Here is a 22,036-nt window from a genome sequence, read left to right on the forward strand (position 1 = left end):
TAGCTTGCTTACTGTCTCTTCTGCCATTTGTTCATAGGCTTCAAATCTGTGTGTACTGTACCACTGAAAACATTTTTCAAGTTTTTAAATAGAAAAGAATTCTTAAGCTGAGTTGTGGTCTGTCTTACAGCTGGATGTTATTTTGCTCTCTACCCTGACCATTGTGAGTCTGTACTCCATGTCTTCAGCTGTCCAAAGAGTTTCCCTTAGGAATCCTTGCTAAGGTCTTAGTCTCATTTCCCCCCTCACCCACTCTCAGCTCAGAAGCACTAGTGTTGTGTGTCAGGACTACATTGGTGCTTTGACAAGTCCTTGTGACAATTTGAGCAGCTGGTACCCTAAATTTAACTGAGGAATATAGGCTCAGGAAGTGAGCAGCAAGAGTGGTGGCTTGGACACGCTGTGTGTGTGGCTTCGACACCAGTGTCTTCTGGCCTTGAGTGCACAGAAAGTCCATGAATGTGGGAGAGTCTTACTTAGGTTTGGCCCTTGAGATAATGTTCTTGTTTTTCTGAACAGATTTGTTCTCTTACCTGCTGGATCAAGGTCATGGACACTTCTTCATGGCCGTTAGGACTCTTTTCTACCAAAGCCATGCCCCTTTTGCAGCTGGAGTCTTGCTTGCCTCTCAGATCCTGTAGCTGCTGTTTGTTACTGCTTTTATTTTACCTGTGCCCTTCCTTCCCCTTGTCTGTCTGTCTTTCTTTCTTTCTTTCTTTCCCTAGTTTCAGCCCTGCATCTTGAGAAGTCTCTTGCAGCCATGCCATTTCTTCTGATTCCATTGCATTTAATGCAGGTAGCAGTCCCTTTTCTCTCTCTCACTTTGTTTGTGGATATAGGCTGTGGTGTACCATTGTGAGGTGCCCTGCCTCCTGATGGGGATACCTGTGTTCCTTGGAGAATTTATTAAAGTTGTTGGTTATTGTATCAAGAGCTCAAATACTATTTTTATGTTAAAAAAAAAAAGGCCTGTGTTAAAATAAGCAGTGCTAGCCCTCCCTCTTCCATGATGTGTTAGAATAGAATCTTCGTTCTGACTTAACCCTCCCAGGTACAGGACTATTGCAGACACGTGGGACCTGCTCTATTATCTCAATTTTAATCCTGCTGGGGTGGAAAAGAGAGAAAAACTTGGTGTTCTATGAAAGTCAGTAGGTTTGTCCTTTTTTTTTCGAGATAGGGTTTTTCTGTGTAGGCCTGGCTGCCCTGGAACTCACTTTGTAGACCAGGCTGGCCTGGAGCTCAGAGATCTGCCTGACAGAAGATCCTCTTGCTTTCTGCCTCTTAAATGATTGCATGCGCCACCACTGCCTGGCTCGGTTTGTCCTTTTCACTGGACTAGTAGCTGCAGTGTTAAAGGAGAATGTGATTTCACTTGTCACCTACTCTGCTTTGTCCAGTTGCACACACTGTTTCTTATCTAAAATGTCTGGGATTCAGAAGTGTTTTGACTTTTTCTTTTAGATTTTAATATGTGCATTGTGTGATCTTGGGCATGGGATCCAAGTCTGAACTGGAAGGTCATTTTTGTTTCATGGCCACATTGCATCATAGCATAAAATGCTTTTGCCAGTGTCTTGTCACCTGAGATTGGGGTGGAGTTTGTGTTTCGGTCTGGTTGATGATTAGAAGTTTTTGGATTTTTGGAGTATTTCAGATAGTGCGCTTTCTAATTAGGGATGTTCAACCTATGTGTATACCAAGTATGATGTTTAAAATTTCGAAACGTGTGTGTTAAGACAAGATCTCATGTAGCCCAGGCTCATTTTGAAATGAGTGTAGCTGAGGCAGATCTCGATCCTTCCTCCACTTCAGCAGTGTTGCTGTTTGAGGTGTGCATTCTGTCTGTTGCCTTTTTTTTTTTTTTTTTTTTTTTTGGTTTTTCGAGACAGGGTCTCTCTGTGTAGCCTTGGCTGTCCTGGGCGTGCTTTGTAGACCAGGCTGGCCTGGAACTCTCAGTGATCCGCCTGCCTCTGCCTCCCAAGTGCTGGGATAAAAGGAGTGTGCCACTATGCCTGGCTTGGCTTTTGCTTTATTTAGATGCTCTTTATCTTTATTCCTTTTATTTATTAATTTATTTTTGTAGAGTGTTTCAGTATGTACCAGAGCAGCCTCATCTGGTCAGGAACTTGGCAGCAATCCTGCCTCTGCTTCCTGAGTGCCACTACCACACCCCACTAGAACTTTAGTATTGTTCTCTTGGCTTTTTAACTCAGGCTGTCCTCAGCAGTGTACCTAGCTTTCTTTGGTTATAACGTTCTGATGAGGAGTGGGGTTTGATTTGAGCCATAATTTTTTAACATACTAGCATTTCACATAGGTCTGTCTATTCAGTGTAAGTGGGTGTAATTTACCAGAAGTTGTCTTAGCCATCTCCTCTCTGAAGGTTTATGTGGCACAGTGGTGCTGTATTCATTCTAACCCACCAGGGTAATTGACTCTAAAGGCAACTAATTTGATGTTATGTCCTTTCAAAATGTTTAATTTAGAGTTAAAAATGTGTGCTTTTCAGCATGATTTTGAGTTGAACAAAATGAGTTGAATGCTGCTTTGAAACCATAGCTCAGAATGAACACCAGCCGTGTCCTAGAGCCTGGAGCCTTCAGATGAAGTAAGAAGCTGCAAAGATGGATGTAAGGAACCAGGAGGAGGATGGGTGTGCAGTGGGCATGAACCAGGAGGAGGATGGGTGTGCAGTGGGCACCAGACGGTGCAACTGTGTAGTCTGCCACTTGTGTGTGGCCTCCTACTCCCTAGGTTTTCTTGAGGTAGAATTAAAAAACCAGGAGAGATCTTAGCATGAAGTCAGAGATGATCATTCCAGGATTTTAATAGAGTATTTTCTTCCTGTGGCTTAAAGACAGTGTTGCTCTGTTTGACTTAGATCTCCTAACCTTAGCCTCCCAACTATGTAGGATACAGATATGTCTCCGGTTTGGCTCAGTAATTACTTGAAACTCTACCCTGTGTGTTCAGACTTGCACTTCTTCCCACATTTTCACCTGCTTCTGTCTCTCAAATGCTGGGATTGTAGGATAAGGCACACCATGACTGGCTATTTTTCTATATTTTAAGTAAAGATGTAGTTCAACATTTTCATTAGTACAGTAAACTTTACTTTTTAGGAATTAGATGTTAATCTGTCCAATTTTCTCTCTCTTTTTGAGGCAAATTTCAATGTAGTCCAGGATGGCTTCCTGCATATCTAGCTGAGTATGGTGTTGAACTTCTGAGCTGGCCTCCACTTCTTAAGTGCCAGAGTTATAGGAGGGCAGTAGATGCTGCGTGTGCTATGCTGGGCGTGGAACCCAGGCTCTGTGCTCGCTAGACTAGCACTTGGGTTCTTTGTTATTTTGTTGAGGTGTTAGTGTTTTTTCTCTGTGCCCTGGAAGGCAGAGTAGCTCTTTCAGAGGGTTACAGGTTTGTGGTTATATTACTAATGTGTGCTTGCTTGAATGGGGGCAGCATTTTAACATGGATCCAGTGCTAAGTCAGCAGATTTATTTTGATTTTTAATTAGAGCTGTTAGTATTTTTTACATTAATGAGGTGTGCACTACACAGGTTCTGCATTCCTGTGGAAGGTGACTTTTGGGAGTCCTCTCCTTGCATCATGGTGCGTCTGGGTGTTGTATACAGGTCTCATGCTTGGTGGAAGTGCCTGTGTGCCCGTTGTATCATGCCCTCCCTTTTATTTACCTTTGCAGTGCTGGAGGTTAAGCCCAACAGATGATAACCCCACTTCCATCCAAAAAACATGGGAGGAAATAATTTAGCTTCTGTAAATTTATATCAAGGTAATAAACTGAAATAGAAAGTTTTCTCCCCACCCAACTCATAGTTGAGCTAGGATGCTCGGTATACCACTTCTGTGTTGAAGTGTCAAGTCTGTCAATTAAAAATATTAAACATTACATTTATTTTGTGGTGAACACACGTGTGTGTTGTACTGCGTATGGAGCTTAGAGGGCAAATTGCAGCAGAGAGTTTTGTCCTTCCACCATGTGGGCTCCAGGGATCAGTCTGACCATTTTGCTAGTTCCAGGTCTGGAACTTATTGTGTTTTAGAGACAGAGTCTCATATTAGCCAAGCTCGTCTGGTTATATGCCTCAGGATGGTCTTGAACTGTTGGATTCTGCTGTACCCCAAAGCTGGGATTGTAGGCATGTATCTGTATTTCCGGCTCAGTTAAGACTTTTGTAAAATTGTGCTTTGCCTAAATATATATTTATTTTAGTTGTTGAGGTGGGGCACGTGCAGTGGTGCACATTGTGTGGCAGTCAGGGCCACTTAGGGGAATCAGCTCTACTTTCCTGTGGGTCCTAGGGGTCAAATTCACATCTTCAGGTTTGCTAGTATACCTGATGAGCCATCTTGCTAGCCTTCAGTTTAACACTCTTCTTTTGGTTTTGTTTTGTTTTTTGTTTTCTTTTTGTTCTTTTGAGAAAAGGTTTCTCTGTGTAGCCTTAGCTGTCCTAGACTTGCTTTGTAGACCAGGCTGGCCTCGAACCTAGAGATCCACCTGCCTCTGCTTCCCAAGTGCTGGGATTAAAGGCATGTGCAGTTAAGCATTTTTTAGTCTTTTAGGCTGATTGTAGTGGCCTTCATTTCCTGGGAGGGAGGCAGAGGCTGGTGCCCTCTTAAGTTCAAGGCCAGCATGGTCTACAAAGCATATGAGACCATGTCTCAAAAATAAATAAATAAATAAATAAATAAATAAATAAATAAATGTATGTAAAAGGAAAAAAAAGGATTTTTAAATTATTTTATTTTTATTTTTACTTTTTACTTATTTATTTATTTTCCTGGAGACAGGGTTTCTCTGTGTAGTCCTGGTGTTTTGTAGACCAGACTGGCCTTGAACTCACAGGTATCCACCTACCTCTGCCTCCCAAGTGCTGGGATTAAAGGTGTTTAGTACCATGCCTGGCTTTATTTTATTTTATTTTTTGAGACAGCATTTCTCTGTATACCTCTAGCTGTCCTGGGGCTCTGTAGGTCAGACTGGCCTCAAACTCAGAGAGATCTGCTACAGGAGTTTTAGTCTTTTAATTTGGATGATTAGAAGACAGAAGAAGAGCCAGACATGGTAGGTAGCTCATGTCTATAATTCTTGAATTCAGGAGGCTGAGGCAGGGGATTGCCAGTTCAAGTCTATCCTGGGTTGTACCTTGAAGGAGACAGAACTATTATTTTCTCCCATCTCTCCCCCTAGTTTTGAAAGAACTAGATACATTTATTTCTGGTAACACTTCATAGTTATTCCTCAGATGCACTGACAGAGTTGGAGTTGTTACATGATAAAAAGTGTTGGAGTATTTTTGTTGTTGGGTTTTGTTGTTTTTATTTTTTGAGACAGGTTCTTACTGTATACTGCTCTGGCCAGCCTGGAAATTGTTTGGCCAACCAGACTGGCCTTGGACTCCATTTGTCTCCTAGATGTTGAGCTACAAGGCCTGTGCTACCACACCACATGTTGGTATTTATTGTAGCTGGGTCTTTATTAAAGTTGGTAAGTAGAAATAAAAAGTTCTAGTTCTTCAGAAAGACTTAAGGAATCTTTCTTCTTTCTCCCCCTACCCCCACCCCCCACCCCACAGGGTTTCTCTGTGTAGCACTGGCTGTCCTGGAACTCACTCTGTAGAGAAGGCTGGCCTCGAACTCTGCCTCCCTAGTTCTGGGATTAAAGGCATACACCACAACCTCTCAGCAAAGTAATCTTATTTCAAAAGGCACTACTTTAGCTAGCTGTAGTAGTGGCTCCTCTTTCAATACCAGCACTTGGGAGGCAGAGGCAAGCGGACTCTGTGAGTTCGAGGCCAGTCAGATGTACAGCCAAGGCCACACACACACAGAAACTCTGTCTCAAAAAACTCAAAAACAAAACAAAACAAAACAAAACAAAACAAAACAAAACAAAAAAACAAAAAAACCCAAACCAAACCAAACCAAACCAAACCAAAACAAAAACCAAAAACAAAAAACTGAAACAAATACAAAGGCACTACTTTGTCAACGTTTTGGCAATCAAGTGAAAGCCTGTTCTCCTAGACTGGCCACTGCCTTTAGTATTATGGTAATCTTTCTAGTATTTGTTATTGTGTGGATTCTGCATGGATCTACAACATGGGAATTATTTCAACTCCTTGGAAATGTTAGATTTTTACTCTGCCTTTGGTTGTAGTTGCTATCACTTATAGTTGTGTTAGTTGTACTTACTCGCTGGCAATTTAGACATTGGCTTGTCTTCAGGTATATGTGTCCTTCAATTTCAGCTTTCGCTGGAGCAGCTTGAACGCTCTGTTCATGCTAGGGTCTGCTGCACTGATGAGGTGTCAGCCTTTGCAAGGCAGCACCCTCTCTGTGCTAACTGGTGGCTGGATAGGGTCTTTTGGAATAGAGAGCAGATTTCATTCTAGCTTACTACTGTGCTGAGGAGCTGGCTCCAGGTAGTGCTGGCTGGATTCCTGGCACTCCTATTTATCTGTGGATGGTTTTGTGGGATCATGTGACTGTTACAGTTGGTTTCCACATCTGGAAGTGGAAATAAAGGATAGTTCTCTGAAAGCCCAGCATGGTGGCACACACCTGTAATCCTAGTACTTGGCTGGCAGAGGCAGGAAGATCTCTGGGTTTAAGACCAGCCGGGTCTACAAAGTGAGTCCAGGACAGCCAAGTCTACACAGAGAAACCCTGTCTGGAACCCCCCCCCTTGAAAAAAAGGGTAGTTCTTTGTTCCTTGATTGCCTGGCAAAGAAGAGTTCCTCAGTTAATGCCAGCTGCTGTCTTATGCCCTTTACAAATTAAAAGAACAAAAATTATGTGTTTGTGTGCTGAGTGTAGGTTTGTGTGTATGAGTACAGTGTCCTTTGAAGCCAGGGAACGGTGTCATGTACTTTGGAGCTGTAGTTACATGTGCTGGTGAGCCATGTGATATGGGTGCTGAGAGTCATACTCTGGTCCTCAGCAAACCATCTTTCCAGTCTGCTGTCCTTTGTATGGGAAGTAGCTGAAGCTACAGATGTGTAGCCAAGAAGATTGGGCGGTGTACTTTTGCTGTTTAAAATACATAGGGTTGGTTATTTATTTATTTATTTATATTTTTAATTTTCAGACAGCTTTCATGTAGCTCAGCTTGTCATGTACATTGTTATGTAGTGGAGATTAACCTTGAACACTTGATACTCTTTCCCAATTTCTGATAATTATACGTATGTGAAACCATGCTTGTCCCAGATGTGTTGTTTATATTGAGTTTGGTAACCCTGATGTGTTAAGAGGAGGGTTGCTGCCTCAGTAGATACATAAGTTGCACTGGGTCAGCCATTTCCTGTGTACATGCGAATGCCATGAAAACTATAATGTGATGGATAGTTGTTGAAGCCTGAATGAAACAACATGGTCTGTGTGTGCAGAGGTAAATGAAATAAGTAAGCATGTGGGCGTTGTTACCAGGGGCTGCAGTCATTTTTCTGTACTTTTCCTGTTTCTTTAATTAAAAATACCTGTCTGTGTGAATGGGGGATGGTGCCTGCTGAATGCGTTTTGAGGTCAGAGGACAGCTTTTTGGAGTTGGTTCCTTCCTTTTTCATGATTTTCAGGTATGGAATTTAGGTCCCAGACAAGTAACGTTACCTACTGAGCTATCTTGCCAGCCCTTGTTTGTCTCTTAAAGATAGTTTGCCTGACACAGGGTCTTTTATTCTGTAGTTAGGATAAGTTTTTAATTCAAGGCAGTCTTCCCAGGTCTGCTCATCATACCAAGAATTGGTTTCATTTAAAAACACTTTTTCATTTTTATTTTCACTTTATTTGTTAAAATAAAGAAATATTCTCTATTGGTCTTGTGTAACTATGGAGGGGTTGCAACTTGTCGCCCAGGCTGGCCTCTAACTCCTCATCCCCCTGCCTCATCCTCATCAAGTGAGGAATGATAGGTGTGTGCTATCATGTTCATCTGAACACTGTTTAAACTGACTGGGGAGATGGTTCAGTCAAGAAAATGTTTGCCATGCAAGCATGAGTAGCTGGAATGTGGGTTTCTAGCACTTACATACAAAGCTGTGTATGGCTGCATGTGCCTAAATCCCAGTGTGGAGGTGCAAACAGGAGGATCCCTGTAGATTACTGCTCAAGCCAGTCTGGCCTTATTCCTGAGGTCATTTTTGTTTTTGTTTTTGTTTTTATAAAGTGTGAAGACCCTACCCTGTCTTTAAAAATCTGCCCCTCCTACCCCAAAGAAAATACATTTTTATTTATTTTTTAGTTTTTGGTTTTTCGAGACAGGGTTTTTCTGTGTAGCTTTAGGCTGTCCTGGACTCTCTTTGTAGTCCAGGCTGGCCTTGAACTCAGTGATCGATCCACCTGCCTTTGCCTCCCAAGTGTTGGGATTAAAGACATGCACCACATGCCTGGTTTGGAAAATACCTTTTAAAAAAACCCTTTGAAGTTTATTCTATTTCATCAAAGTATTTTTACATTGTATTTTGATTGTATTGCCCCTTCCTGATTTCCCAACCTAACATTTCCATCTAGCTCTTATGCACCTCCCAACTTCATATGCGCGCTCTCTCTCTCTCTCTCTCTCTCTCTCTCTCTCTCTCTCTCTCTCTTTCATGTTTAGTAGACACTGTTTTGCCTTGTTCTCCCGAGCCTTTGGTTCTTAATGTCCTTCCTTACCTACTCTGTCCTGATGTTCCCAGAACCTTGGGAACAGATGTATGGCTGAGTACTCAACAGATCCTCTCCGTATTTTGACGAGTTGTGCAGTAACTACCATCCGCTGCTCAAAGAAGCTTGTCTGATGAGGAATGAAAGCTGTGCTGCACTAATATGTAGGCGCAGATGTGTGTTATCTAGAGGAGGTTTGATATTATGTCCACTTAGTAATTTAATAGTAGTACTATCACTCCTGGGCTTTAGAACTCTGAAGCCGTGGGTTCTTGGCCAAACTTAAAGTGCCAGACAGAAGTTTCTTCCTGTGGAACTGGCCTTGAGACAATTAAAAGAAAAGAAAAGAAAGCAAAGCCGTTGGCCAATCCCTTAACATAATACAGTACTGTCGGACTATGCATACATCTTAACCAGGCTAGTTATTATTAGAGGTTATGGCGTTCACAACTGGGTAAGATTGTTGTTGATATTTTTTCTCCAGCAGCCCATATAGCAACTTGTCATACTGTGAAAGTGAGCAAGCAAGGAGAAAGCTTCCCAGTCATACCAGCATCATTTGTAAATGTCCTGTGACCATTCTTTTTAAAGCTATACATTGATTATAATATTTAAAAATTATTTTATTGTTAAGTCAGTGAACTTGGGAAGTGTGGATTTAAAGTAATATAGATATATAGTTTTCTATGTTTATGAGTTTAGAATCAGTATGGAAGGAAGTTGATATTTTGAATGGTAGAACACAGATAAATATTTATCCTTGATTCCCTCCCTCTTTCTTTCTTTCTTTCTTTCTTTCTTTCTTTCTTTCTTTCTTTCTTTCTTTCTTTCTCCTAAGATAAGGTTTCTCTGTGTAGCTTTGGCTGTCCTGAACTCCCTTTGTAGACCAGGCTGGCCTCGAACTCACAGAGATCCACCTGACTCTGCCTCCCAAGTGCTGGGATTAAAGGCGTGTGCCACCACACCGCCTGGCTTATCTTTGATTTTCTTATGTGTAGCCCAGGCAAGTCCTGAGCTGTTGATCTTTCTACTTCAGGCTCCTGAGTGCTGGCATCATAGGTGAGCCACCATGCCTTGCTTTCTCTGAAAGGCCTATTTTGGGATCTGAGTAGTCATTAAAAGGGATCTGCAGACAATAACCTTCATGTAGTTTACTCTTAACTAGGTAGGACCTTCCTGAAGGCAGTTGTCTTACCTACTTTTCAGTTGAGCCCCTGATGAAGTACAGACAAATCACAGGCTTGGGCATATTGAAATAGTGAGATTTTCCAAGTGATGAGAGGGTTTCTTGGTTCCTGCAGAACCTTGTCTCTTTGAAGGTCTGAGGTTGGTCTAGCTAAAGAAGTTTCTTGTTCCTTGGTTTCATGGTGTGCAAAGTAGAAGATCATCAGGCTCGCTTGGGTGTCCTGTTCTGCAGGTTGGGCCTTCTAGAATCTTTTCTTTTGGCTTGGGAACAACTTGGATATACGATCAGAGAAAAGAGTAGTCCCAAAATCAGGGTGAAAGAAATAAAGACTTGGGTCTGAGATTACCAGTTATAGTTGATCAAGTCATCATGTGGCCTTCTGCACTGGTTCCTGAATCCCCTGTTCTTTGTAATCTGGTCCATTGTCCTCTCTTCCATATGAATCCTTGCCTGATGCTGCTCTACCATTGCTCCTTGGTTCTGGCCTTGTATGAGCTCTTGGTTCACCATATACACTTAGGTGGCCCACCCTTTCTCTGTGGCTGCTTCGAGGCCTTTGAGGCTGTGCACTGCATAAATAATTCCATCTCTGCTGGTTCTTCAGTCATTTACTGTGACACGGAAGGAGCTTTTACTTTCTTCCTGTATCTTGTTGAATGTTGGCAGTGTTCCATCTTTATTTCATGATTATGAGTGGCAACAGAACAGTTGGAGGAGAAGAGAGGGTCAGATTTGGAATAAACAGAAATAGCTCCTATGATGGTGATCTGTCTACATCCTTAGCTACTGCTGTATACATCTAGATAATCCAAAATTTTGTATACTGGAGATGTGTGGAGGAAAGGGGAGTGGTAAGAAGTTGTAGTTAACTGAGCTGTCAGCATCTGGAGTCTTCAAAATAATCTGTCAGAAGGGAGCTTCTTGATCATTTCTTAAGAACCAGATCTGCATTTGAGATGACAGGACTTTCAGTTTCCAAATGAACTAAGTGATTGCCTCAATACTTAATTTATATTTTCAAAGAATTAAAAAAATTCAGTAAATTTTAAATCAACAAGGATATTGCAATGTGCTGGCACTTGGCTTTGGCTTGGAGCTGCAGTTAGAATTGTATTTCTTTCCTTTTGTAGTTTTTTTGTCCCTTTAGGTAGGTAACCTGATCCTTTGTAGCTGGACTTTGTTTATGGATGTGCTTTCAAGCTTATTGCTTGTCAGGTTTTTTTTTTTTTTTCCATAGGAGGGTGCATGTTTTTCCTCCCTACCCTAAATTTCTGGAATTATGACTCATGAGATTCAAAATATATTTACAAATACCTAGGCCATATAGATAGGCTCCTCTCTGATTAGCTCTGATTTACACTAATCTGCATTCTGCCACATGACTGATTACCTCTGCTCAGGTACTATGCCGTCTGTCCTCATATCTTCCTTGGCCAATCTGTTGCACCTGTCTCTATCCCAGATCCCTCTATGTCTGTCAGATGTCCCTCCTTCTATTCTGTCCTTTCCTATAGGCCATACATTTTCTTATTGACAGATACACAGGATAATTCTCTCCTTTTTGAGTTGCTCCTGTGCAGAACTAGCTGCCTGTTTCATGCCTCCTTTGTCATTCTTGTGTTTCTGTCAGATAATGCAAACAGTCTTGTGGAAACACTGGTTGGTTGTCCCCTTTGCTCGACAAAGTGGCATAGAAATAGTGTCTACAAGTTGAAAAGTGGCTGCCCACCCCCTACCCCCATTCTTATCTTTGAACAAACATATCAGACAGTGAGGTGACTTAGTGGGTAAGGGTGCTTATCACCAAGACTTATAACCTGAGTTCAGTTCATAGGACCCACATGTAGGAATGAGAGAAATGACTCCCCAGAGTTGTCCTCTGACCTGTATGATTGCTCTATGGCACTCTTGTGCCCACATGCATATATGACATCACAAATGTGTATATAGTATAACTTAATGGCTGTGGTTTGAAGCTGTGTGAGGGTTTAGTTGTCAGTGTGGATAGTGGGGAGAAAACTGCTGCATGAGTTCAGGGTAAAGAAAAGCTTAGAAACATTTAACTTACCAATTCTTTTCCTTTATTTGCAAAATACCACATATTTGTCATGGGTTTAAATAGAGTGGAAAACTGAGTACAAGTTCAAAAGAACAGTCCAGGGTGTGGAAAACAGGGAACTTCTGTGGCTATATCAAGGCAGTTGTTCTGGCTTCTGTGTTGTTCCCCCGCCTGCGCCCCCCCCCCCCCATTTGCCATTGCTCATTCCCCCACCCCTTGCTCTTGTTTGCCTGAATAGCAACAGCAGAGCTTATGAACCATAGCAGCTCTGGAGGTTACTGAGTTCCTGATCTCATTCAGGGGTTGGCAGTCCATCTTTTCATTGTTTTTTTTGTTTTTGTATTTTCATTTTATTTTTTGGGAGAAAGCCCCACAGTTTAGTTCCTGCTGGCCTCCAGACTCTGTCTCCCTGGTGCTGGGATTACCCAAAGGGCTGCAGGCTCATGTGTTGTTCAGCAGCCTCAAATATTCTTTGAGTCTTTTAGGTTTTTGTTTTTCTACCTGAAATTGAATATTTTTCTCATGAGAAATTAGCCACTAAAATTTTTATTAGCATTTTAATTTGGATTGTTAATTTTGGTAATGTTTTCTTTTAAAGTTTTGTGTGTTTGGAATGTCCCGTTTTTTTCTGTTTCAAATCCCTGTTGTCTTCAGCATTTGACTGCACATACAATGCAATGTTTTACCTGTTAGTGTTGCTTTTAGAATGTGCAGCAGGTTGCGCGTTTATGCCTCACTGTGGAGCTGCTTGCTGGTGACAGGCGCCTTCATTTTTTATTTAAAAGGGTGACATTCTGTATCTCAACAAAGCAGAGTAAGGAGGAGTATTGCAACCAGTAGCTAGCCTGGTCTACATAGTGAGTCTTGGTAGCCAGGGCTACATAGTGAAATTTGGTCCCCAAAAGTCAACCAAAAACCAAAAAAGGCTGAGTATGGTAGTCCACACCTGTAATCCTGATACATTGGAGGTGCAAGCAAGGAAGGTCAGGAATGCAAGGCTAGCCAACATGGGCCACATGAATCCAAAACAAAACCAATCTTAATAAATAAAACCCAAAGTGGGGGCAGTTCTCAGTTTGTGAGTACTTCCTTCCCCTGACTGCATTTTACTTATTTCATAATGACTTTCCCTCTGGCTCTGCCTGATCAAGCCTGGCAGCTCCATACCCAGGGATGTGCTTGCTTCTGCCTCAGCTGCTTGGTTCTTTGTCTCAGGCTATGCCATGGGATTGGCCTGTACATTGAAGTAATGTCCACCCCATGTGACCCTTCATTGCTATTACCATTTTACCATGAAAAATTTCTTCATTGACACCCACCTCCTTCTGGGTATTTAAATTTCATGAGTGCCAGTTTTCCTTGTCATGCCCACTAGTACCTAGAACAGGACCTGCAGGCGTTTAGTTAGTATTTTGATGCCTGTTAATTTTTTCTTGGCCAGCTGATGGCCTAAAATGGACTTACTGTTAACATAGGATACAGCAGTACGTCTTTAAGACACTGAAATTTAAGGTGGGCTGGAGGAGATTAGATTATACTGGTATTTACATAATGTTTGTAGCTAGTTCTTAGTTGTTGAATCATTCTGAGAAAAAATATATATAAAGGGACAATTGATGTACAGATACTTAAATATTTGTGTTAAGATACTAGTAATTTTTAAACCAAGTGACCTTTGATTTCTTTCAATCTGGATATTTCTTCATTCCATAATAGGTAGGCTAAATACCACAGTTATAGCGAAGTGAGTTGAGAAAACTTTGTAGTGCTTTTAGCTACATTTACTTGTGATGTGGAGGTGTTTAACTCTAATCTGCTTCCTAAAGTTGGCAATAAGTTGTAACTCAGGTGGGTTGTGCTATGGAAGCCCAAAGCAACCTTTTAAAAGGTTCATTAGCATATGAATACAGCACTCATACGGAATTACTCCCCTGTGTGGAAGAGCATCAGGCCAGCTAGCCTGCCTGTATAGCCAGAACCAGACCCGAGTACTAAGAATGTCTTGACCATGATAGCCCTTTACCTTTTTGGCAGTATAATGTCAGTACCTGAAGTTGATGACTTCTTTATTTTATCTGGAAAAATCCCTGAAGGACTCTGCTCAGTGTAGCTTGGGAAGGGGCCCCATAATTGTGTTAGAACTTGTTGCTTCCAGGTGCTGGAAGAGGAGATAGGCATGGGGATTAAATTATTGAGCCATGTATATAGCTAGAAAGCTGGGCTGTTAGTCCACTCTGTATGTCACTTAAGATTGCCATTTACTCAGAAGGGGCATTTGTCTCTTCACCACTGCCTCCCAGCTTTTTCAAATGAACCTGTTTTAAAATGAAAACCAAGGGTTCTCTTCAGTCTGTGTAGGCGGTGAGGTGCTGAAGGGGACTGCTTCAGATTGAGTTCCACAGTAGGATGCCAAGGGACTGAAGGCACTGAGGGGAGGGAGGCAGTGAGTTCTTTATGTAAATACTGGACATTGTAATTTCTGAGGCAGAAAATCTAATTAAGATGTATTCTATTTATTTCACACTGTGTATGTATATATTTCTGTTTGTTGGTTTGATTATGTGAGTGCAATCACTCATGGAGGCCAGAGGTCTCAAAGCGTCTTCTGAAGTAGCTAAGCTGTCTGACATGAGTTTTGGAAGCCAGATTTTTTTCAGTATGAACAGTACATGCCCTTAATTGCCAAGCAACCTCTCCAGCTTTCTTTAGTCTATATTTAAATAATTTTTGTATATCACAAAATTGTAAGAAAATACTTAGATCACCAAAGTAAAATGAGTAGCTGTTGTGTAAAATAAACATTAGTTCCTTTCCTCTTCCTTCTTCCTCCTGATTCTTCCTCCTCTCCTCTCCTTCCTTCCTTCCTCCTCTCCTTCCTTCCTTCCTTCTCCTTCTCCTCATTCTCCTCCTCATTCTCTTTTTTACCCTCTTGAGACAGGGATTCTTTGCGTAGTCCTAGCTATCCTGGAACTCTGTAGACCAGGCTGGCCTTGAACTCACAGAGACCTGTCTGTTTCTGTTCTACCTCCAGAGTACTGGGCTTAAAGTTGTGCACTGCTCAGCTGTTCTTTTGTTTTAATTTTTGAGTTCTGGGGTGGGGTGGCGGTGTTCACTCTGTATCCCATGGTGGCCTATGGCTTCCTCTGTAGCTTGAGGCTAACCTCAAACTTGGGGTGATGTTCTTGCCACCTTTACCTCACTGCTGGAGATTTGCAAGGTGATCCACTGTACCTAGGTGCCTCTTTTGAATTTCATTTGCTTTCTTTTTACTACCCTAGATTATGTGGCTTGTCCTCGCCAGCTCATTACTCTCAGCCTTTTAATTACATATGTGACTTAAATGTGTTTCAGATTACATGGAAGATATGAGGTACCGATATATTTCTCTGGCACCTCAGTTAAAAGTTTACTCCAAAGAAAAACTCAAAGCTAGCTGAGGCGAAGCTGTGTTAGTTCATTTCATGAGTGTAGAGATTAAGTCACATCCTCCTAAGTTTGGAGAGATGACTAAAAGAAGTAGCAACCAACCAAACTCAGGACTGAGAATGATTTTTTTTTCCCCTCTAATGCATGATTGGCAGAACACTTTTGAAAATCAAAACAGTGTTTAAGCATTAAGGTTTCACCTTGCCCTGTGTACACATTTTAGAAGCAGTGTATTAGATTATTATTAATTTGAGAAAATTATTTTTGCACTTGTAATTTTTTTTTTTCGAGACAGGGTTTCTCTGTGTAGCCTTGGCTGTCCTAGACGCGCACTGTAGACCAGGCTGGCCTCGAACTCACAGGAATCCACCTGCCTCTGCCTCCTGAGTGCCACCACCGCCCGGCATTGCACTTGTAATTTTTAAAAGCAAAATCACTTTATTTGTAGGTGTGTATAAATAATCTTTTTAAGTATTGAAAGTTTGAGGAGATGGCTCCTCTAACTAATTGATAGTCTGCATTAAACTCAGTGGATCAAAAATAAAAAAGAGACAAGAATGTGGGAAAGGCTCCTATAGGGACAAGCTAGGATGGGTAGGGAGTTGACTGGTGGGGTCAAGAGAGGAAGGGGGGGGCGATTAGAGTAGTCAAAGTCCATTGAGTACATATGTGAAATTGTAAACAAGCTGAGTGTGGTAGTGCACGCCTTTAATCCTAGCACTCAAGAGGCAGAGGCAGGCAGATAACTGTGAGTTTGAGGCCAGCCTGGTCTACAAAGAGAGTTTAGGACATCAAGGCTACACAGAAAAACTATGTCTCCAAAAAGAAATTGTAAACAAATACAAGCAATGAAGAATTCTTTCTGGCTTGCACTGTGCCTTGTTTTCTGGGGATCAGGGAAAGACTGTCATCCCACTGGCTACTGGTCAAAGCCTAAGTAGGAAAGTCAAGCAGGACTGGGAGAGTGTAGAACAGTGAGAATCCATTGATTCAAATGCCTCACTCATTGGAACTGATTCTAATGGGTGTGATTGTTACTGGCTTCCAGGTTAGTCACTTTACAAGCTTTTTTAGTTTTGTTTTGTTTTTTCCTTTCCCTCTTTCTTTCTTTCTTTCCTTCCCTCCCTCCCTCCTTCCTTCCCTTTAAATATGAAAAATAAGATGACAGGCAGCAGGTATGATATGGAGAAGTTTATTATAGAAGCTTGGGAGAGTAAGGAAGGGAGGGGGAAGGGCACCTGCCCCCACCCCTCCCCCCTTGAAAAAGACAGAGACAGAGGAAGTGGGGAGCAAGAGAGGCAAGAGAAGATCAGGAAAGAGAGAGAGGTAAGTGGAAGATGAGGTGGGTTTGCCTTTTTATACCTTGGGCAGCTGACCCACCTAGTGGCAGGCAGGTAATGACATCTTAGGTTGCTAGGCAGTATGCTAACCCCTTCCTCCCTCCCTTTGTCTCTCCCTCCCTCCCTCCCTCCCCCTGCTTTGAGTTAGGATTTCATGTAGCTCAGAATGGCCTTGAATTTGGTATGTAGGTGAGGAAGAACATCATGCTTTCACCTCCCAAGTGCTGGGATTACAGGCTTGCTACCATACCAATACTTTAAAAGTCTGTTTTTTTTTTCCTTTGAGGTGCTGGGTGTGAACACAGGGTCCTTGTATATGAGGCAGGTGCCCTGCCTCAGATCTACAGCTGTAGCCCTTTGTTAAACATTTTAATTTTTTCCCCCAAATTACTTTGTATATTTGATTGTAATTGTTTTTGTAAGTTTACTATTGTGAGTTTATTTTATTTTTGTGAGAGTTTTAGTTCTGGAGTAAGAACAGTTGCAGAGGTAGGGTGACTTTCTTTTGTACCTTTAATCCCCTTTCCCCAGCTATTACTTGCATTTCTGGTTTCACCCACTGTTACCTGGCTGATGTTCCAGGATCTCATGCTCTATTTTCTGTCTCCTTAGACTCCTCATGTCTTGGGCTTTCTCATTCTTTGTTGGTTTTTGCTGTCCTGACAGTTGTTTGATAGGACTGAAGCTGAGTACACTTGAGGCAGTCTCAAATGTGCTATTGTATTTGTCTCACTGAAGGTGGGAGGTTATCTGGGTATCTTAAGATTCTGCTAAAGTTGATCATTTGATTCCGGTCCCAGTCCAGGTATTGTTACTGCGAAGTGATTGTTCTGTGTGTTCCACAGTGGGAGCTCAGCTCACGGAGATCTAGTGTTCTGCTCGTGTAAAGCCTCCAGTCAGCTTCCAGCTCAAAAGAGAATATAAATATGGGGAGAGATACAGATGGGCTTTTCTGTAGCATTTTCTTTTTAGCAGCTTCAGCATCATAACGGGTCTTTTCTGGCCAGTGGATATTGTGGTTTGGCCCCATTCTTTCACACAGTAGTTGGATTTTCTTCCTTTATAAGAGGTTGCTTCTTCTTGTTATTTATGTAGGTTTTAATATGTTACACACTGAGTCATGCCTGTGTACTCCTGTGTAGATTTCTTTTGTCCTTTGGGTAGTAATTTAATACTTTTGCTAGAAGCCTGTTGTTTGTTTGTTTGATTTTCTAGACAGGGTATCTCTGTGTAACCTTGGCTGTCCTGCACTCAATTTGTAGACCAGGCTGGCCTCAAATCCACAGAGATTCACCTGCCTCTGCCTCCCGGAGTGCTGGGATTACAGGCATGCACCACCACAACTGGCTAAGAAGCCTGTTCTATGGCTTCTGCTTTTGTTGTTTGTTTGTTTGGTTTGTTTGTTTGCTTTTTGAGTCACGTTTTCACTATATAGCCTTGGCTGTCCTGGAGTGTACTACATAGACATCACAGAGATCCTCCTCCCTCTTCCCTCAGGTACTGGGATTAAAGGCATGTGGCACTGGTGGCTTCTGTATTTTTTTTTTTTTTTAAGGTTGTTCGAGGCAGTGTTTCTCTAACAGTCTTGGCTGTCCTGGACTTGCTTTTGTAGACCAGGCTGGCCTAGAACTCAGCAATCTGCCTGCCTCTCCCTCCCAAGTGCTGGGATTCAAGGTGTGTGCCACCATGCCTGGCAGCTTCTGTATTTTTAAGAACACATTAGCTGTGGTTTTCTTTTAGCACGTTCTTTCAGATACACTAGCATCTCAGGCTTATCTTGTATTTCCTATTCCACACCCACAATTTCAGCCCTTTATTGGAATGGTAAGACATTCTAGCCTAGGAAGCAAAATTAAATGAAGCTAATATAGAATCATTTTAAGCCAGTACTTACAGCTTGTGAAATTTATGGCTGTATTTTTGTTGGCTTTAACTTAAAAAAAAAAAAAGAATTAAATTTTTTTTGTTTCCTGTGTGTGTATGTATATATTTGCATGCGATATATATTTGCGTGTGTGTGCATGCATGGTGTATATATGTATATATTTACATGTGAATGTGTGCGTGTGTGGTGGTTCAAGTTGGATTCTGGGGAATCCTCTCTCACTGCCTCCTGAGCACTGATGTTTATGTGGGTTCTAGAGATCTGCGCTCCCTTATTTATGTGGCACTTTACCCTCTGAGCCCTCTTTCTAGCCCCTAGCCCCTAGCTAGCCCCTTAATATTTTCTTTGCTATGTCTGTATAGTAATGGAAACATGATCTTATTGTTTTCTTCGTTCAGATTCTGAACATAATGAAGTTATATTTTTAAATAGCACAAGTAATTGTAAAAGATTTGAATGTGTGTGTGTGTACACAGTCATTATAATTTTAAATTTAGGTTTAAAAGTCTTTAAAGAGGCTTGGTCTCTACTAACATGAACATATGAAGTAGTGATATCTCTATTTAGCATAAATGAGCAGTTTTATCCAAGAAGCTAACAAAATGTAATAATGCCTGACTGAAATGGAGTTTTCATTTTGATCAGATACATACACTGCATATATAAGTGTGTAGCCAAATTTTAGGAGTTCAAACATACGGAAATAGTAAATGGTAAATCCTTTAGGTTAGAAATGGAGTAGGAAGGTTTATTGTTGGCTGTGAGCAGCTGGTTGGCTGGGAATGTGGTTGCTGGGTGAGGCCAGGTGAGGCTGCGTTGCTGGGTGCCTCATTGCTGGATCGTGCTCACCTCTCTTTGCCTACTGGAGACACCACAGAAGCTAAAGATTGCTAGTTATGAATACCTAAATAGTTCTAAGTCAATCAAGAGAAGCTTTAAATTAGTAGGTAAATTCAGAAGGAGCTGGGATTTTATTTTATACTTTTAGATCATCGTAGAAAGCCGGTTGATCCTGTGTTAAACATGCAGTTTTGTAGACTGAGGGCATCATGGAAGCCTGTGTGCAGGGATGCCAGGAGGCTTGGGAGGCTGATTCTTTAGTGAGCTGTATTTTGAAGCATTTAGAAAATTGTTATAAGCTGGGCGTCGTGGTGCATGCCTTTAATTTCAACCTGATCTACAAAGCGAGTCCAGGACAGCCAAGGCTAACACAGAGAAACCCTGTCTGGAACCAATCCCCAGGGGGAAAAAAAAAAGAGGTCATAGAAAATTATTACTTCTTAATTTCTTTCATTTTAATTTTTATTTGAAGTATATTTCTTAGAATTTTGTGTGCTGCTGTGTGGGTAGTTAAATACAATTTTACAGAAAGATTCATGAGCTCTGTGTATCACTGAAGAAAAAGGAGATTCTCATCAGAAGAAAAAGGGCAAGCTATGTGTTCTTTTTAATTTAATTTAAATATAATTACATTATTTTCCATTTTTTCCTTCATCCTACTCCTTCCCCCACCATATGTGTTTTTTGTGCAAATCCGTGGAGCAAAAGCAGCAGTACTGGGTGCCATGTGATGTACCAGTCAGCTTCTGAGAGGATGCCAGAGGGGTAGAGGACCACACCTGCGATAGAGGGAAATTGGAAGCTGTGGGAGAGGTGGACAAAGCTTGTTAGGAAAGAGAACTGAAAGCCTCCATCGTGCCTGCTGAAGGGGAAAAATGGAAGAGAAAGACCCAGGGCCCAGATATCTCCTAGTTATTTTCTGAGTGTTGTTCAAAAGGCAAACGAGTGGAGGAGAATGCCCTGCAGAACTAAGGAACTGCATGGCTAAAAAGCATAGGCAAGAGGAAGAGGAAGACGCAGTAGGCTCCAGCATAGTTTTGTTTCTTGGCTATGAAGTATTTAACACCCTTGTGTACAACTCATGCCTTTGAAAGAGAAAAATTGAAATGCAAGGTGGTAAAATTTGTTTTTGAACCAATATGGTAGTTTCTGTGTTTCTTTAGATAACCTTGCCCTGGTAGTATTTTCCGTAGTCACTAAACTGGCATGGTATAGAATTGAACTGTGATTGCCATGGAAATTGAAGCTATTTTTTGTTGGTGCATAGAGAAATCTGGTTACATAGGGGGGTAGGTTTTAGGTCTTTAGTTGTCTCTGATGCACCTGCTGTGGAAGAACCTGCTCTATTAACTGAATACCACTCTGTAACTGCAAAAACAACAAACAATGGTGCAGCTGTTTGGTTGATATTTTGAATGTATCTAATTGAAAAATTTTAAATAAAAAAAAAAGGATGCATGTGTGGGATGAAGGTGCTATAGCTCAGGCAGAACAACTGTTTACTGTGTGTGAGACCTGAAAAAAGACAGACAGACAAGCAGACTGATAAGTTATTGCTGACTTATTTACCTGTGAGAAACACTGGGTTTCCACAATATAAAATGCCTGGCTGTTATCATATTTATATATTTTTATTTTGTCTCATATTGAAAAAGCCCTGGAAGTTGTTAATTTCTTATTTCTTGAAACTTAAGAGTAATAATGTGAGGTTTTCCCCTCTGTGACAGTTTTTTGTTTTTTGTTTTTGTTTTTTTAAGAATTGGTCTATTGTAGGTCTGTTTTAGGTTCACAGTGAAGTTGAAAGGAAGGAGCAGAGGTATCCCTGTCTGGCCTTCGTTCCCAGTGTCCAAATTCTTGAGCAGAGCTGAGTCTTTGTAGTTTAGACAGACCGGTATCACTCACATTTCCACGTCAAGCTGCTGCCCATTCTTCGTTTTGACAAATATGTCCTGATGTGTTTCTGCCATACAGTATTAGATGAGGTCTTTCCTTCCTGTCCCTATCTCCCAGACCCTGGCCGCCTGTAATCTTTGTTCAGTCTCTGTTGTTTGGCCTTCCCCAGGCTGTGTACCGAGCTATGATGACTCATACAGTATGGAGTTTTCACAGTTGTTTTTTAGGACAATATGCACTCAAAATTCCTTCATGTCTTCTCTCATCCCTTTAACGCTTCTTTCTTGTTAGTGTAGAACACACTACTGTCTGTTTCAACCTAGCTTCATCTGTTGACCTCCTGGATATCTTGGTTAGCTGTAAGTTTGGGAAGTTATGAATGAAGCTGCTAGAAACATCCACATGTAGGTCTTTGGGGGTAGACATACAGGCTTTTCTTTGTGTGTGAGTTTTTTAAAACATAATTTATTTAATTTTATTTTGTGTGTATTGGTGTGAAAGTGTCAGATCCCTTGGAACTGGGGCTACAGACAGTTGGGAGCTGCCAGGTGGGTGCTGGGAATTGAACCTGGGTCCTTTGGATGAGTAGACAGTGCTCTTAACCACTGAGCCATCTCTCTAGCCCCCTTGTGTGTGAGTTTATGTAGACAACAAGTAGCACAGTTGTGTTAAGTCTGTATCATTTTATAAGCAACAACCAAGAAGTCTTCCAAAGTCTTTCTTTTGTTGTATTTCTA

The 22,036-nt window shown here is 41.5% G+C and overlaps 1 protein-coding gene and 1 long non-coding RNA gene across 4 annotated transcripts in view; one reads left to right on the plus strand and one right to left on the minus strand.

Moving 5' to 3' along the window:
- The window catches only part of TBL1XR1 (TBL1X/Y related 1), a 152,832-nt gene that overhangs the window by 3,910 nt on the left and 126,886 nt on the right, over nucleotides 1–22,036 (plus strand). The window lies entirely within an intron of this gene.
- LOC311590628 lies at nucleotides 691–22,020 on the minus strand. Its single transcript, XR_014776932.1, has 2 exons — nucleotides 17,955–22,020; nucleotides 691–10,410 (listed from the first exon to the last, which is right to left on the minus strand). It is a non-coding gene; the product is annotated as an uncharacterized lncRNA (long non-coding RNA).

Source organism: Acomys minous (genome assembly GCF_964271855.1).
Source record: "Acomys minous genome assembly, chromosome: 19".
NCBI lineage: Eukaryota > Metazoa > Chordata > Mammalia > Rodentia > Muridae > Acomys > Acomys minous.